General features: G+C 42.6%; 1 protein-coding gene across 1 annotated transcript in view; it reads left to right on the forward strand.

Moving 5' to 3' along the window:
* The window catches only part of LOC116373007 (glutamate receptor ionotropic, NMDA 2A-like), a gene marked incomplete at its 3' end in the record, with an annotated part of 191,890 nt that overhangs the window by 114,890 nt on the left and 57,264 nt on the right, over nucleotides 1-19,736 (forward strand).

The following is a 19,736-nucleotide window of genomic DNA, read 5'->3' on the forward strand; positions in this document are numbered from 1 at the left end:
TCAGCGTTGAGTCGTCTTCGGTATGTCTGTATCAGCGTTGAGTCGTCTTGGGTATGTCTGTATTAGCTTTACAGTCTTGGGTATGTCTGTATCAGCGTTGAGTCATCTTGGGTATGTCTGTATTAGCTTTGAGTCGTCTTGGGTATATCTGTATCAGCTTTGATTCGTCTTGGGTATATCTGTATTAGCTTTGAGTCGTCTTGGGTATATCTGTATCAGCGTTGAGTCGTCTTGGGTATGTCTGTATCAGCTTTGAGTCATCTTGGGTATGTCTGTATCAGCTTTGAGTCGTCTTGGGTATATCTGTATCAGCTTTGAGTCGTCTTGGGTATGTCTGTATTAGCTTTACAGTCTTGGGTATGTCTGTATCAGCGTTGAGTCATCTTGGGTATGTCTGTATCAGCTTTGAGTCGTCTTGGGTATATCTGTATCAGCTTTGAGTCGTCTTGGGTGTGTCTGGATCAGCGTTGAGTCATCTTGGGTATGTCTGTATCAGCGTTGAGTCGTCTTGGGTATGTCTGTATCAGCGTTGAGTCGTCTTGGGTATGTCTGTATCAGCTTTGAGTCGTCTTGGGTATATCTGTATCAGCTTTGAGTCGTCTTGGGTATGTCTGTATCAGCTTTGAATTGTCTTGGGTATGTCTGAATCAGCTTTGAATTGTCTTGGGTATGTCTGTATCAGCTTTAAATTGTCTTGGGTATGTCTGTATCAGCTTTGAATTGTCTTGGGTATGTCTGTATCAGCTTTGCACATCAGGATTTGGGGATTTTCTCCCATTCTTCGTAATCTCTCTTCAGTTCGATGGGGAGACGGCGGTGAACAGTAATTTCCACAGATTTTCAATTGGATTCAAGTCTGGGCTTTGGCTGGGCCACTCAAGGAGTTCCTCATTCTTATTCTGAAGCCATTCCAACGTTGCTTTGGCGGTATGCTTGGATTCAATGTCCTGTTGGAAAGTGAATCTTCAGCCCTCGTCTAAGGTTGTTTGCACTCTGAAGCAGTTTTTCATTAAGGATTTTCCTGTAATTGGCTCCATTCATTGTCCCCGCGATCCTTACCAGTCTCCCAGTCCCTGCCGCTGAAAAACATCCCCATAGCATGATACTGCCACCACCATGCTTCATTGTAGGATGGTGTTAGACGGGTGATGTGCTGTGCCTGGTTTTCTCCAGATGTAGGTCTTTGCATTCAGGCCAAATAGGTACATGTTTGTCTCATCAGACTACAGAATCTTTTGCCTTATGATGTCACGTGACCTTTTTGCTAACTCCAGGTGTCACGTGACCTTTTTGCTAGCTCCAGGTGTCATGTGACTTTTTGCTAACTCCAGGAGTCATGTGACCTTTTTGCTAACTCCAGGTGTCATGTGACTTTTTTGCTAACTCCAGCTGTCATGTGACCTTTTTGCTAACTCCAGGTGTCATGTGACTTTTTGCTAACTCCAGGTGTCATGTGACCTTTTTGCTAACTCCAGCTGTCATGTGACCTTTTTGCTAACTCCAGCTGTCATGTGACCTTTTTGCTAACTCCAGCTGTCATGTGACCTTTTTGCTAACTCCAGCTGTCATGTGACCTTTTTGCTAACTCCAGCTGTCATGTGACCTTTTTGCTAACTCCAGCTGTCATGTGACTTTTTGCTAACTCCAGCTGTCATGTGACCTTTTTGCTAACTTTTTCTCAGGAGTGGCTTCCGTCTTCAGGAGTGGATTCTGTATGGCCACTCTCCCATAAAGTCACGATTGGGGAAGTGCTGTAGAGACTGTTGTCCTTCTGACAGGTTCTCCCATCTCAGTCTGGGTAGACTCTGACGGAGACCAGCTCTAGGCAGTCTGGGTAGACTCTGACGGAGACCAGCTCTAGGCAGTCTGGGTAGATTCTGATGGAGACCAGCTCTAGGCAGAGTCTGGGTAGATTCTGATGGAGACCAGCTCTAGGCAGTCTGGGTAGACTCTGACGGAGACCAGCTCTAGGCAGAGTCTGGGTAGACTCTGACGGAGACCAGCTCTAGGCAGTCTGGGTAGACTCTGACGGAGACCAGCTCTAGGCAGTCTGGGTAGACTCTAATGGAGACCAGCTCTAGGCAGAGTCTGGGTAGATTCTGATGGAGACCAGCTCTAGGCAGAGTCTGGGTAGATTCTGATGGAGACCATCTCTAGGCAGAGTCTGGGTAGATTCTGATGGAGACCAGCTCTAGGCAGTCTGGGTAGACTATGATGGAGACCAGCTCTAGGCAGAGTCTGGGTAGACTCTGATGGATACCAGCTCTAGGCAGAGTCTGGGTAGATTCTGATGGAGACCAGCTCTAGGCAGAGTCTGGGTAGACTCTGATGGATACCAGCTCTAGGCAGAGTCTGGGTAGACTCTGATGGAGACCAGCTCTAGGCAGAGTCTGGGTAGACTCTGATGGAGACCAGCTCTAGGCAGAGTCTGGGTAGACTCTGATGGAGACCAGCTCTAGGCAGAGTCTGGGTAGACTCTGATGGAGACCAGCTCTAGGCAGAGTCTGGGTAGACTCTGATGGAGACCAGCTCTAGGCAGTCTGGGTAGACTCTGACGGAGACCAGCTCTAGGCAGAGTCTGGGTAGACTCTGATGGATACCAGCTCTAGGCAGAGTCTGGGTAGACTCTGATGGAGACCAGCTCTAGGCAGAGTCTGGGTAGATTCTGATGGAGACCATCTCTAGGCAGAGTCTGGGTAGATTCTGATGGAGACCAGCTCTAGGCAGAGTCTGGGTAGACTCTGATGGATACCAGCTCTAGGCAGAGTCTGGGTAGACTCTGATGGAGACCAGCTCTAGGCAGAGTCTGGGTAGACTCTGATGGAGACCAGCTCTAGGCAGAGTCTGGGTAGACTCTGATGGAGACCAGCTCTAGGCAGAGTCTGGGTAGACTCTGATTGAGACCAGCTCTAGGCAGAGTCTGGGTAGATTCTGATGGAGACCATCTCTAGGCAGAGTCTGGGTAGATTCTGATGGAGACCAGCTCTAGGCAGAGTCTGGGTAGACTCTGATGGATACCAGCTCTAGGCAGAGTCTGGGTAGACTCTGATGGAGACCAGCTCTAGGCAGAGTCTGGGTAGATTCTGATGGAGACCAGCTCTAGGCAGAGTCTGGGTAGACTCTGATGGATACCAGCTCTAGGCAGAGTCTGGGTAGACTCTGATGGAGACCAGCTCTAGGCAGAGTCTGGGTAGATTCTGATGGAGACCAGCTATATATATATGCCTCATCACAATTCTATCTCTGATATCTACAGACAGTTCCTCAGACTTTATGTTATAGTCAATGTACCCTTGAGCAAGGCACTTAACCCTAGTTGCTACTGTAGGTCTCTCTGGATCAGAGAGTCTGCTAAATGACTCACTACTGTAGTGTCTCTGGATCAGAGAGTCTGCTAAATGACTCACTACTGTAGTGTCTCTGGATCAGAGAGTCTGCTAAATGACTCACTACTGTAGTATCTCTGGATCAGAGAGTCTGCTAAATGACTCACTACTGTAGTATCTCTGGATCAGAGAGTCTGCTAAATGACTCACTACTGTAGTGTCTCTGGATCAGAGAGTCTGCTAAATGACTCACTACTGTAGTATCTCTGGATCAGAGAGTCTGCTAAATGACTCACTACTGTAGTGTCTCTGGATCAGAGAGTCTGCTAAATGACTCACTACCGTAGTGTCTCAGGATCAGAGAGTCTGGTAAATGACTCACTACTGTAGTGTCTCTGGATCAGAGAGTCTGCTAAATGACTCACTACTATAGTATCTCTGGATCAGAGAGTCTGCTAAATGACTCACTACTGTAGTGTCTCTGGATCAGAGAGTCTGCTAAATGACTCACTACTGTAGTGGCTCTGGAAAAGAGAGTCTGCTAAATGACTCACTACTGTAGGTCTCTCTGGATCAGAGAGTCTGCTAAATGACTCACTACTGTAGGTCTCTCTGGATCAGAGAGTCTGCTAAATGACTCACTACTGTAGGTCTCTCTGGATCAGAGAGTCTGCTAAATGACTCACTACTGTAGGTCTCTCTGGATCAGAGAGTCTGCTAAATGACTCACTACTGTAGGTCTCTCTGGATCAGAGAGTCTGCTAAATGACTCACTACTGTAGGTCTCTCTGGATCAGAGAGTCTGCTAAATGACTCACTACTGTAGGTCTCTCTGGATCAGAGAGTCTGCTAAATGACTCACTACTGTAGGTCTCTCTGGATCAGAGAGTCTGCTAAATGACTCACTACTGTAGGTCTCTCTGGATCAGAGAGTCTGCTAAATGACTCACTACTGTAGGTCTCTCTGGATCAGAGAGTCTGCTAAATGACTCACTACTGTAGGTCTCTCTGGATCAGAGAGTCTGCTAAATGACTCACTACTGTAGGTCTCTCTGGATCAGAGAGTCTGCTAAATGACTCACTACTGTAGGTCTCTCTGGATCAGAGAGTCTGCTAAATGACTCACTACTGTAGGTCTCTCTGGATCAGAGAGTCTGCTAAATGACTCACTACTGCAGTCCTGTCTCTATATAACTGTCTGTCTGTCTGTGTCTGTGTGTAGTGGTTCATGTCCTCTCTCTCTCTGTCCCCCCCTCTCTGTCTGTCTGTCTGTCTGTCTGTCTGTCTGTCTGTCTGTCTGTCTGTCTGTCTGTCTGTCTGTCTGTCTGTCTGTCTGTCTGTCTGTCTCTCTCTCTCTCTCTCTCTCTCTCTCTGTCTGTCCCTCTCTCTCTCTCTGTCTGTGTGTCTCTCTCTCTCTCAATTTTTCAATTCAATTCAATACAAGGGCTTTATTGGCATGGGAAACTTGTGTTAACATTGCCAAAGCAAGTGAGGTAGATAATATATAAAGTGAATATATAAAGTGAAATAAACAATAAACAATCTCTCTCTCTCTCTCTCTCTGTGTGTTAGTATCTGTGGCAGTCAGTCCCTGTGGTAGTTAATGCAGACACTCTGTAGAAGAAAGGAGGCCTCAAACACACACATTTATTTTCGCATTTGAGAGTTGCAGCTTTTAAGCTTCCTCTCGTTGTCTGATATAATGAGAGCCACAAGCATGTCTCTTAGTCTCTCTGCTGCTGATTCTTATAACTATCCCTGGGCGAAAACGGTCAGTAATCAGGGAAATATCTTTATCTATATACGGATATCTGACATGTTATTAGATATAAGGAGTAGACAGGCTCCAGTAATATAAGGCACTGCAGCTCAGAGCTAGAGGCGTCTCTACAGACAACATGGTTCGAATCTAGGCTGTATCACAACCGGTCGTGATTGGGAGGCCCAGCATCGTCCAGGTTTGACCGGTGGTAGGCCGTCATTGTAAATACGAATTTATTCTGAACTGACTTGCCTAGTTAAATAAAGGTTAAATAAAAAAAATGAGAGAGGCTGGACTGGGCTGCTGGCCAAATTAGCTAACGATCAGAGAGAGACTGGACTGCTGGCCAAATTAGCTAACGTTCAGAGAGAGGCTGGACTGGGCTGCTGGCCAAATTAGCTAACGATCAGAGAGAGACTGGACTGGGCTGCTAGCCAAATTAGCTAACGTTCAGAGAGAGACTGGACTGCTGGCCAAATTAGCTAACGATCAGAGAGAGGCTGGACTGGGCTGCTGGCCAAATTAGCTAACGATCAGAGAGAGACTGGACTGGGCTGCTAGCCAAATTAGCTAACGTTCAGAGAGAGGCTGCACTGGGCTGCTGGCCAAATTAGCTAACGTTCAGAGAGAGACTGGACTGCTGGCCAAATTAGCTAACGTTCAGAGAGAGGCTGGACTGGGCTGCTGGCCAAATTAGCTAACGATCAGAGAGAGACTGGACTGCTGGCCAAATTAGCTAACGTTCAGAGAGAGACTGGACTGCTGGCCAAATTAGCTAACGATCAGAGAGAGACTGGACTGCTGGCCAAATTAGCTAACGATCAGAGAGAGGCTGGACTGGGCTGCTGGCCAAATTAGCTAACGATCAGAGAGAGACTGGACTGGGCTGCTAGCCAAATTAGCTAACGTTCAGAGAGAGACTGGACTGCTGGCCAAATTAGCTAACGATCAGAGAGAGACTGGACTGGGCTGCTAGCCAAATTAGCTAACGTTCAGAGAGAGGCTGGACTGGGCTGCTGGCCAAATTAGCTAACGTTCAGAGAGAGGCTGGACTGGGCTGCTGGGCGAATTAGCTAACGTTCAGAGAGAGGCTGGACTGGGCTGCTGGCCAAATTAGCTAACGTTCAGAGAGAGGCTGGACTGGGCTGCTGGCCAAATTAGCTAACGTTCAGAGAGAGGCTGGACTGGGCTGCTGGCCAAATTAGCTAACGTTCAGAGAGAGGCTGGACTGGGCTGCTGGGCGAATTAGCTAACGATCAGAGAGAGACTGGACTGCTGGCCAAATTAGCTAACGTTCAGAGAGAGACTGGACTGGGCTGCTGGCCAAATTAGCTAACGTTCAGAGAGAGGCTGGACTGGGCTGCTGGCCAAATTAGCTAACGATCAGAGAGAGACTGGACTGCTGGCCAAATTAGCTAACGTTCAGAGAGAGACTGGACTGGGCTGCTGGCCAAATTAGCTAACGATCAGAGAGAGACTGGACTGCTGGCCAAATTAGCTAACGTTCAGAGAGAGGCTGGACTGGGCTGCTGGCCAAATTAGCTAACGATCAGAGAGAGGCTGGACTGGGCTGCTGGCCAAATTAGCTAACGATCAGAGAGAGGCTGGACTGGGCTGCTGGCCAAATTAGCTAACGATCAGAGAGAGGCTGGACTGGGCTGCTGGCCAAATTAGCTAACGATCAGAGAGAGGCTGGACTGGGCTGCTGGCCAAATTAGCTAACGATCAGAGAGAGACTGGACTGCTGGCCAAATTAGCTAACGTTCAGAGAGAGACTGGACTGGGCTGCTGGCCAAATTAGCTAACGATCAGAGAGAGACTGGACTGCTGGCCAAATTAGCTAACGTTCAGAGAGAGGCTGGACTGGGCTGCTGGCCAAATTAGCTAACGTTCAGAGAGAGGCTGGCCTGCTGGCCAAATTAGCTAACGTTCAGAGAGAGACTGGACTGGGCTGCTGGGCGAATTAGCTAACGATCAGAGAGAGACTGGACTGCTGGCCAAATTAGCTAACGTTCAGAGAGAGGCTGGACTGGGCTGCTGGGCGAATTAGCTAACGATCAGAGAGAGACTGGACTGCTGGCCAAATTAGCTAACGTTCAGAGAGAGACTGGACTGCTGGCCAAATTAGCTAACGTTCAGAGAGAGACTGGACTGGGCTGCTGGGCGAATTAGCTAACGTTCAGAGAGAGACTGGACTGCTGGCCAAATTAGCTAACGATCAGAGAGAGGCTGGACTGGGCTGCTGGGCGAATTAGCTAACGATCAGAGAGAGGCTGGACTGGGCTGCTAGCCAAATTAGCTAACGTTCAGAGAGAGACTGGACTGCTGGCCAAATTAGCTAACGATCAGAGAGAGGCTGGACTGGGCTGCTGGGCGAATTAGCTAACGATCAGAGAGAGGCTGGACTGGACTGCTAGCCAAATTAGCTAACGATCAGAGAGAGACTGGACTGCTGGCCAAATTAGCTAACGTTCAGAGAGAGACTGGACTGCTGGCCAAATTAGCTAACGTTCAGAGAGAGGCTGGACTGGGCTGCTGGCCAAATTAGCTAACGATCAGAGAGAGGCTGGACTGCTGGCCAAATTAGCTAACGTTCAGAGAGAGGCTGGACTGGGCTGCTGGCCAAATTAGCTAACGATCAGAGAGAGACTGGACTGCTGGCCAAATTAGCTAACGTTCAGAGAGAGGCTGGACTGGACTGCTGGCCAAATTAGCTAACGTTCAGAGAGAGACTGGACTGCTGGCCAAATTAGCTAACGTTCAGAGAGAGACTGGACTGGGCTGCTGGCCAAATTAGCTAACGTTCAGAGAGAGACTGGACTGCTGGCCAAATTAGCTAACGTTCAGAGAGAGACTGGACTGGGCTGCTGGGCGAATTAGCTAACGATCAGAGAGAGACTGGGCTGCTGGGCAAATTAGCTAACGTTCAGAGAGAGACTGGACTGGGCTGCTGGGCGAATTAGCTAACGTTCAGAGAGAGACTGGACTGGGCTGCTGGGCGAATTAGCTAACGTTCAGAGAGAGACTGGACTGGGCTGCTGGCCAAATTAGCTAACGATCAGAGAGAGGCTGGACTGGGCTGCTAGCCAAATTAGCTAACGTTCAGAGAGAGGCTGGACTGGGCTGCTGGCCAAATTAGCTAACGTTCAGAGAGAGGCTGGGCTGCTAGCCAAATTAGCTAACGTTCAGAGAGAGGCTGGACTGCTAGCCAAATTAGCTAACGTTCAGAGAGAGGCTGGGCTGCTAGCCAAATTAGCTAACGTTCAGAGAGAGGCTGGACTGGGCTGCTGGCCAAATTAGCTAACGTTCAGAGAGAGGCTGGGCTGCTAGCCAAATTAGCTAACGTTCAGAGAGAGGCTGGACTGCTAGCCAAATTAGCTAACGTTCAGAGAGAGGCTGGGCTGCTAGCCAAATTAGCTAACGTTCAGAGAGAGGCTGGACTGGGCTGCTGGCCAAATTAGCTAACGATCAGAGAGAGGCTGGACTGGGCTGCTAGCCAAATTAGCTAACGATCAGAGAGAGACTGGGATGCTGGCCAAATTAGCTAACGATCAGAGAGAGACTGGACTGGGCTGCTGGGCGAATTAGCTAACGTTCAGAGAGAGGCTGGACTGCTGGCCAAATTAGCTAACGTTCAGAGAGAGGCTGGACTGGGCTGCTAGCCAAATTAGCTAACGTTCAGAGAGAGGCTGGACTGGGCTGCTGGCCAAATTAGCTAACGTTCAGAGAGAGACTGGACTGGGCTGCTGGCCAAATTAGCTAACGTTCAGAGAGAGGCTGGACTGGGCTGCTGGGCGAATTAGCTAACGTTCAGAGAGAGGCTGGACTGGACTGCTAGCCAAATTAGCTAACGTTCAGAGAGAGACTGGACTGGGCTGCTGGGCCAAATTAGCTAACGTTCAGAGAGAGACTGGACTGGGCTGCTAGCCAAATTAGCTAACGATCAGAGAGAGGCTGGACTGGGCTGCTAGCCAAATTAGCTAACGATCAGAGAGAGACTGGGCTGCTGGCCAAATTAGCTAACGTTCAGAGAGAGACTGGACTGCTGGCCAAATTAGCTAACGTTCAGAGAGAGGCTGGACTGCTGGGCGAATTAGCTAACGTTCAGAGAGAGACTGGACTGCTGGGCGAATTAGCTAACGTTCAGAGAGAGACTGGACTGGGCTGCTAGCCAAATTAGCTAACGATCAGAGAGAGGCTGGACTGGGCTGCTAGCCAAATTAGCTAACGATCAGAGAGAGACTGGGCTGCTGGCCAAATTAGCTAACGTTCAGAGAGAGACTGGACTGCTGGCCAAATTAGCTAACGTTCAGAGAGAGGCTGGGCTGCTAGCCAAATTAGCTAACGTTCAGAGAGAGACTGGACTGGGCTGCTGGCCAAATTAGCTAACGTTCAGAGACTGGACTGGGCTGCTAGCCAAATTAGCTAACGTTCAGAGAGAGACTGGACTGCTAGCCAAATTAGCTAACGTTCAGAGAGAGGCTGGACTGGGCTGCTGGCCAAATTAGCTAACGTTCAGAGACTGGACTGGGCTGCTAGCCAAATTAGCTAACGTTCAGAGAGAGACTGGACTGCTAGCCAAATTAGCTAACGTTCAGAGAGAGGCTGGACTGGGCTGCTAGCCAAATTAGCTAACGTTCAGAGAGAGGCTGGACTGGGCTGCTAGCCAAATTAGCTAACGATCAGAGAGAGGCTGGACTGGGCTGCTAGCCAAATTAGCTAACGTTCAGAGAGAGACTGGACTGCTGGCCAAATTAGCTAACGTTCAGAGAGAGGCTGGACTGGGCTGCTGGGCGAATTAGCTAACGATCAGAGAGAGGCTGGACTGGGCTGCTAGCCAAATTAGCTAACGTTCAGAGAGAGGCTGGACTGGGCTGCTGGCCAAATTAGCTAACGTTCAGAGAGAGACTGGACTGGGCTGCTAGCCAAATTAGCTAACGTTCAGAGAGAGGCTGGACTGGGCTGCTGGCCAAATTAGCTAACGTTCAGAGAGAGACTGGACTGGGCTGCTGGCCAAATTAGCTAACGTTCAGAGAGAGGCTGGACTGCTAGCCAAATTAGCTAACGATCAGAGAGAGACTGGACTGGGCTGCTAGCCAAATTAGCTAACGTTCAGAGAGAGACTGGACTGGGCTGCTGGCCAAATTAGCTAACGTTCAGAGAGAGACTGGGCTGCTGGGCGAATTAGCTAACGATCAGAGAGAGGCTAGCCAAATTAGCTAACGTTCAGAGAGAGACTGGACTGGGCTGCTAGCCAAATTAGCTAACGTTCAGAGAGAGACTGGACGTTCTTTAGTCTAGTTACTAAGATAAATAAAACATGAAATGAGCTACTCAATTTCGCGGTCCACTTCTTTGAGGTATTTTCTGAACAGCTTCTCACTTCTTCGTTGGTCCAGTTGTCCGATCGACCGCACACCATTTACCCACGCGACCAAATTTAAAAAAATGACAGTTGAAACTCCGCAACAGAAAAAGAGGTGATTCTTGTTGCTAGGCTACCGGTTACAGTGCGTTTCCCTCGCGGTTTGCCTTTATGCAGATGAAATACAGAACGTTTAGCTGGAGTCTGAAAGAACGATATGGATTTAATAATGTTTGTCAAATTGTTGAGCCTTGTCCTTAAAAACTCAAATAAGCCTTCAGAAAATATTGTTCTTATTTAAGCATATCAAAGATCCTGATACGGACCTCAGTCAAAGGTCATAAAGCATTAATATGTGCTGAGAAAATATACTACGTAGGCTTACTGTCTGTATCGGTCATCATATGGAGAACATAAGATGTCCTCATAGACCGATCTCAGGATATCTAATGAGTCAATATCCGGCCATACCAATATCCAAAATGATCTGTGCATGAAAATAAAAAATATGGGATTTCATATTTGTCAAATGATTGAGCTGAAAAGTCAGAAACGCATCAGAAATCCTCCTTATTTTCAGCATATCAACATCTAGGACCTCAAGAGGAAGCATATCTGGAATCAATGTATCTTGAATGGACTGAAACAACACACACATGATGTATACAGTCAGTAAACAGGAAGAGGGAAAATAGGATGTCACCGTATCTCAGGATACTGAACAAGTCCATATAAGTACTGTATCACACACACACATACACACACACACACACACACACACACACACACACACACACACACACACACACACACACACACACACACACACTGAACGAGTCCATATTACTACTGTATCACACACACACACACACACTGAACGAGTCCATATTACTACTGTATCACACACACACATACACACACACACACACACACACACACACACACACACACACACACACACACTGAACGAGTCCATATTACTACTGTATCACACACACACACACACACACACACACACACACACACACACACACACACACACACACACACACACACACACACACACACACACACACACACACTGAACAAGTCCATATTACTACTGTATCACACACACACATACACACACACACACACACACACACACACACACACACACACACACACACACACACACACACACACACTGAACGAGTCCATATTACTACTGTATCACACACACACACACACACACACACACACACACACATACACACACACACACACTGAACGAGTCCATATAACTACTGTATCACACACACACACACACACACACACACTGAACGAGTCCATATTACTACTGTATCACACACACACACACACACACACACACACACACACACACACACACACACACACACACACACACACACACACACACACTGAACGAGTCCATATAACTACTGTATCTCACACACACACACACACACACACACACACACACACACACACACACACACTGAACGAGTCCATATAACTCCTGTATCACACACACACACACACACACACACACACACACACACACACACACACACTGAACGAGTCCATATTACTACTGTATCACACACACACACACACACACACACACACACACACACACACACTGAACGAGTCCATATTACTACTGTATCACACACACACACACACACACACACACATACACACACACACACTGAACGAGTCCATATAACTACTGTATCACACACACACACACACACACACACACTGAACGAGTCCATATTACTACTGTATCACACACACACACACACACACACACACACACACACACACACACACACACACACACACACACACACACACACACACACACACACACTGAACGAGTCCATATAACTACTGTATCTCACACACACACACACACACACACACACACACACACACACACACACACACACACACTGAACGAGTCCATATTACTACTGTATCACACACACACACACACACACACACACACACACACACACACACACACACACTGAACGAGTCCATATAACTACTGTATCACACACACACACACACACACACACACACACACACACACACACTGTATCACACACACACACACACACACACACACGCTGAACAAGTCCATATAACTACTGTATCACACACACACACACACACACACACACACACACACACACACACACACACACACACACTGAACGAGTCCATATTACTACTGTATCACACACACACACATACACACACACACACACACACACACACACACACACACACACACATACACACACACACACACACACACACACACACACACACACACACAGACACACACACACACACACACACACACACACACACACACACACACACACACACACACACACAGACACACACAGACACAGACACACACACACACAGACACACACACACACACACACACACACACACACACACACACACACACACACAGTCAAACATGTCATGTAAAGATATCCACTGATATGGGTCCTTTCCACACAGAACACATCAAAACTATGAAATAATATATTTGGAATAATGTAGTTTCCAAAAATTGTTAAACAAATCCAAATATGTTTTAGATTTGATAGATTCTTCAAAGTAGCCACCTCTTTGCCTTGATGACAGCTTTTGGCACACTCTTGGCATTCTTTCAAAACAGCTTCACCTGGAATGCTTTTCCCAACAGTCTTGAAGGAGTTCCCACATATGCTGAGCACTTGTTGGCTGCTTTTCCTTCACTCAACTCATCCTAAACCATCTCTATTGGGTTGAGGTTGGGGGATTGCAGAGGCCAGGTCATCTGATGCAGCACTCCATCACTCTCCTTCTTGGTCAAATAGCCATTACACAGCCTGGAGGTGTGTTGGGTCATTGTCCTGTTGAGAAACAAACGCAAACCACACAGGATGGCGTATTGCTCCAGTTGAAAAAACAAATAATAGTCAATCTAAGTCCAAATCAGATGGGATTGCGTATCGCAGCAGAATGCTGTGGTAGCCATGCTGGTTAAGTGTGCCTTGAATTCGAAATAAATCACAGTGTCACCAATTTTTTTTTTAAACACTCCATCACACCTCCTCCTCCATGCTTCACTGTGGGAACCACACATGCGGAGATCATCCATTCACCTACTCTATGTCTCACAAAGACACGGCAGTTGGAACCAAACATTTGGACTACTATATAAATTCAGACTAAAGGACAGATTTCCAACGGTCTAATATCCATTGATTTTGTTTCTTGGCCCAAGCAAGTCCCTTCTTCTTATTGGTGTTCTTTAATAGTGTTTTTTTCTTTGCAGAAATTCGACAATGAAGGCCTGATTCACACAGTCTCCTCTGAACAGTTGATGTTGAGATGTGTCTGTTCCTTGAACTCTGTGAAGCATTTATTTGGGCTGCAATTTCTGAGGCTGGTAACTCTAATAAATGTATCCTCTGCAGCAGAGGTAACAGAGGTAACTCTGGGTCTTCCTTTCCTGTGGCGGTCCTCATGAGAGCCAGTTTCATCATAGCGCTTGATAGTTTTTGCAACTGCACTTGAAGAAACTTTTGAAGAATTTTCCGGATTGACTGACATTTATGTCTTAAAGTAATGTTGGACTGTAGTTTCTCTTTGCTTATTTGAGCTGTTCTTGCCATAATATGGACTTGGTCTTTTACCAAATAGGGCTATCTTCTGTATACAACCCCTACCTTGTCACAACACAACAGATTGGCTCAAACACATTAAGAAGGAATGAAATTCAATCAATTTAATTTTAACAAGGCACACCTGTTAATTGAAATGTATTCCAGGTGACTACCTCATGAAGCTGGTTGAGAGAATGCCAAGAGTGTGCAATGCTGTTATCAAGGCAAAGGGCAAAGCTACTTTGAAGAATCTCAAATATAAAACACATTTTGATTTGTTTAACAGTTTTTGGTTACTACATGATTCCATATGTGTTATTTCATAGTTTTGATGTCTTCACTATTATTCTACAATGTAGAAAATAGTAAAAATAAATAAAAACCCTTGAATGAGTAGGTGTGTTCAAATTTTTGACTGCTACTGTAGTACAACTACGTTGGGTAGACAGTTTAACGATATTATTGTAGAACTATGTTGTAGACAGTTTAACGATATTACTGTAGAACTATGTGGTAGACAGTTTAACTATATTACTGTAGAACTATGTTGTAGATAGTTGAACTATATTACTGTAGAACTATGTTGTAGATAGTTGAACTTTATTACTGTAGAACTATGTGGTAGACACTATATTACTGTAGAACTATGTTGTAGACAGTTTTAATATATTACTGTAGAACTATGTTGTAGATAGTTGAACTTTATTACTGTAGAACTATGTGGTAGACACTATATTACTGTAGAACTATGTGGTAGACACTATATTACTGTAGAACTATGTGGTAGACAGTATATTACTGTAGAACTATGTGGTAGACAGTTTTAATATATTACTGTAGAACTATATTGTAGACAGTATATTACTGTAGAACTATGTTGTAGACAGTATATTACTGTAGAACTATGTGGTAGACAGTATATTACTGTAGAACTATGTTGTAGACAGTATATTACTGTAGAACTATGTTGTAGACAGTATATTACTGTAGAACTATGTTGTAGATAGTTGAACTATATTACTGTAGAACTATGTTGTAGATAGTTGAACTATATTACTGTAGAACTATGTTGTAGATAGTTGAACTATATTACTGTAGAACTATGTTGTAGATAGTTGTAATATATTACTGTAGAACTATGTGGTAGACACTATATTACTGTAGAACTATGTGGTAGACAGTATATTACTGTAGAACTATGTGGTAGACAGTATATTACTGTAGAACTATGTGGTAGACAGTATATTACTGTAGAACTATGTTGTAGACAGTATATTACTGTAGAAATATGTTGTAGACAGTATATTACTGTAGAACTATGTTGTAGATAGTATATTACTGTAGAACTATGTTGTAGACAGTATATTACTGTAGAACTATGTTGTAGACAGTATATTACTGTAGAACTATGTGGTAGACAGTTGTAATATATTACTGTAGAACTATGTGGTAGACAGTATATTACTGTAGAACTATGTTGTAGACAGTATATTACTGTAGAACTATGTGGTAGACAGTTTTAATATATTACTGTAGAACTATATTGTAGACAGTATATTACTGTAGAACTATGTTGTAGACAGTATATTACTGTAGAACTATGTGGTAGACAGTATATTACTGTAGAACTATGTTGTAGACAGTATATTACTGTAGAACTATGTTGTAGACAGTATATTACTGTAGAACTATGTTGTAGATAGTTGAACTATATTACTGTAGAACTATGTTGTAGATAGTTGAACTATATTACTGTAGAACTATGTTGTAGATAGTTGAACTATATTACTGTAGAACTATGTTGTAGACAGTTTTAATATATTACTATAGAACTATGTTGTAGACAGTTTAACGATATTACTGTAGAACTATGTTGTAGATAGTTGAACTTTATTACTGTAGAACTATGTGGTAGACACTATATTACTGTAGAACTATGTGGTAGACAGTATATTACTGTAGAACTATGTGGTAGACAGTATATTACTGTAGAACTATGTGGTAGACAGTATATTACTGTAGAACTATGTTGTAGACAGTATATTACTGTAGAAATATGTTGTAGACAGTATATTACTGTAGAACTATGTTGTAGATAGTATATTACTGTAGAACTATGTTGTAGACAGTATATTACTGTAGAACTATGTTGTAGACAGTATATTACTGTAGAACTATGTTGTAGACAGTTTTAATATATTACTGTAGAACTATGTGGTAGACAGTATATTACTGTAGAACTATGTTGTAGACCGTTTTAATACATTACTGTAGAACTATGTTGTAGACAGTTTTAATACATTACTGTAGAACTATGTTGTAGACAGTATATTACTGTAGAACTATGTTGTAGACAGTTTAACTATATTACTGTAGAACTATGTTGTAGACAGTTTTAATACATTACTGCAGAACTATGTTGTAGACAGTATATTACTGTAGAACTATGTTGTAGACAGTATATTACTGTAGAACTATGTGGTAGACAGTATATTACTGTAGAACTATGTTGTAGACAGTATATTACTGTAGAACTATGTTGTAGATAGTTTTACTATATTACTGTAGAACTATGTGGTAGATAGTTGTAATATATTACTGTAGAACTATGTGGTAGATAGTTGTAATATATTACTGTAGAACTATGTTGTAGACAGTTTTAATACATTACTGTAGAACTATGTTGTAGATAGTTGTAATATATTACTGTAGAACTATGTGGTAGATAGTTTAATATATTACTGTAGAACTATGTGGTAGACAGTTTTAATACATTACTGTAAAACTATGTTGTAGACAGTATATTACTGTAGAACTATGTTGTAGATAGTTCTGCAGTAATATAGTAAAACTATGTTGTAGACAGTATATTACTGTAGAACTATGTGGTAGATAGTTGTAATATATTACTGTAGAACTATGTGGTAGACAGTTTTAATACATTACTGTAGAACTATGTGGTAGACAGTTTTAATATATTACTGTAGAACTATGTGGTAGACAGTATATTACTGTAGAACTATGTTGTAGACAGTATATTACTGTAGAACTATGTGGTAGACAGTATATTACTGTAGAAATATGTTGTAGACAGTATATTACTGTAGAACTATGTTGTAGACAGTATATTACTGTAGAACTATGTTGTAGATAGTTGAACTATATTACTGTAGAACTATGTTGTAGACAGTTGAACTATATTACTGTAGAACTATGTTGTAGACAGTTTTAATATATTACTATAGAACTATGTTGTAGATAGTTTAACTATATTACTGTAGAACTATGTTGTAGATAGTTGTAATATATTACTGTAGAACTATGTTGTAGACAGTTTAACTATATTACTGTAGAACTATGTTGTAGATAGTTGTAATATATTACTGTAGAACTATGTTGTAGATAGTTTAAATATATTACTGTAGAACTATGTTGTAGACAGTTTTACTATATTACTGTAGAACTATGTTGTAGACAGTTTTAATACATTACTGTAGAACTATGTGGTAGACAGTATATTACTGTAGAACTATGTTGTAGATAGTTGTAATATATTACTGTAGAACTATGTTGTAGATAGTTGTAATATATTACTGTAGAACTGTATTGTAGACAGTATATTACTGTAGAACTATGTTGTAGACAGTATATTACTGTAGAACTATGTTGTAGACAGTATATTACTGTAGAACTATGTTGTAGACAGTTTTAATACATTACTGTAGAACTATATTGTAGACAGTATATTACTGTAGAAATATGTTGTAGACAGTATATTACTGTAGAACTATGTTGTAGACAGTATATTACTGTAGAACTATGTGGTAGACCGTTTTAATACATTACTGTAGAACTATGTTGTAGACAGTTTTAATACATTACTGTAGAACTATGTTGTAGATAGTTGTAATATATTACTGTAGAACTATGTGGTAGATAGTTTAATATATTACTGTAGAACTATGTGGTAGACAGTTTTAATACATTACTGTAAAACTATGTTGTAGACAGTATATTACTGTAGAACTATGTTGTAGATAGTTCTGCAGTAATATAGTAAAACTATGTTGTAGACAGTATATTACTGTAGAACTATGTGGTAGATAGTTGTAATATATTACTGTAGAACTATGTGGTAGACAGTTTTAATACATTACTGTAGAACTATGTGGTAGACAGTTTTAATATATTACTGTAGAACTATGTGGTAGACAGTATATTACTGTAGAACTATGTTGTAGACAGTATATTACTGTAGAACTATGTGGTAGACAGTATATTACTGTAGAAATATGTTGTAGACAGTATATTACTGTAGAACTATGTTGTAGACAGTATATTACTGTAGAACTATGTGGTAGACCGTTTTAATACATTACTGTAGAACTATGTTGTAGACTGTATATTACTGTAGAACTATGTTGTAGACAGTATATTACTGTAGAACTATGTTGTAGACCGTTTTAATACATTACTGTAGAACTATGTTGTAGACAGTATATTACTGTAGAACTATGTTGTAGACAGTTTAACTATATTACTGTAGAACTATGTTGTAGACAGTATATTACTGTAGAACTATGTGGTAGATAGTTTAACTATATTACTGTAGAACTGTGTTGTAGACAGTTTTAATACATTACTGTAGAACTATGTTGTAGACAGTATATTACTGTAGAACTATGTTGTAGACAGTTTAACTATATTACTGTAGAACTATGTTGTAGACAGTTTTAATACATTACTGCAGAACTATGTTGTAGACAGTATATTACTGTAGAACTATGTGGTAGATAGTTGTAATATATTACTGTAGAACTATGTGGTAGATAGTTGTAATATATTACTGTAGAACTATGTTGTAGACAGTATATTACTGTAGAACTATGTTGTAGGTAGTTGTAATACATTACCGCAGAACTATGTTGTAGACAGTATATTACTGTAGAACTATGTGGTAGATAGTTGTAATATATTACTGTAGAACTATGTTGTAGATAGTTTTAATATATTACTGTAGAACTATGTTGTAGATAGTTGTAACATATTACTGTAGAACTATGTGGTAGACAGTTTTAATACATTACTGTAGAACTATGTGGTAGACAGTATATTACTGTACAACTATGTTGTAGACAGTATATTACTGTAGAACTATGTGGTAGACAGTTTTAATACATTACTGTAGAACTATGCGGTAGACAGTTTTAATACATTACTGTAGAACTATGTGGTAGACAGTATATTACTGTAGAACTATGTTGTAGACAGTATATTACTGTAGAACTATGTGGTAGATCGTTTTAATACATTACTCTACAGTTAAACTGCAACTACAGTATGTTAAATTCTGTGAATTTAATAGTGATTAGTGTCCAAGTAGATGTGTTGAGGGCAGACCTCTCTCTCTGTGTGTGTGTGTGTCCTCCAGGGATGTGTATCTTTAGAGAGAAATCAATGCAGTGTTTGTTTCTCCCAGAGAGCAGTTTGGCCTCTGACACTGCCTCCCCCTCACACACACATTCAACTCCTCTTCCTCCTCCTTTTTCTCTCTCTCTCTCTCTCTCTCTCTCTCTCTCTCTCTCTCTCTGTCCTCTCTATCT

This window comes from Oncorhynchus kisutch, unplaced genomic scaffold (assembly GCF_002021735.2).
Source record: "Oncorhynchus kisutch isolate 150728-3 unplaced genomic scaffold, Okis_V2 scaffold4002, whole genome shotgun sequence".
Taxonomy (NCBI): domain Eukaryota; kingdom Metazoa; phylum Chordata; class Actinopteri; order Salmoniformes; family Salmonidae; genus Oncorhynchus; species Oncorhynchus kisutch.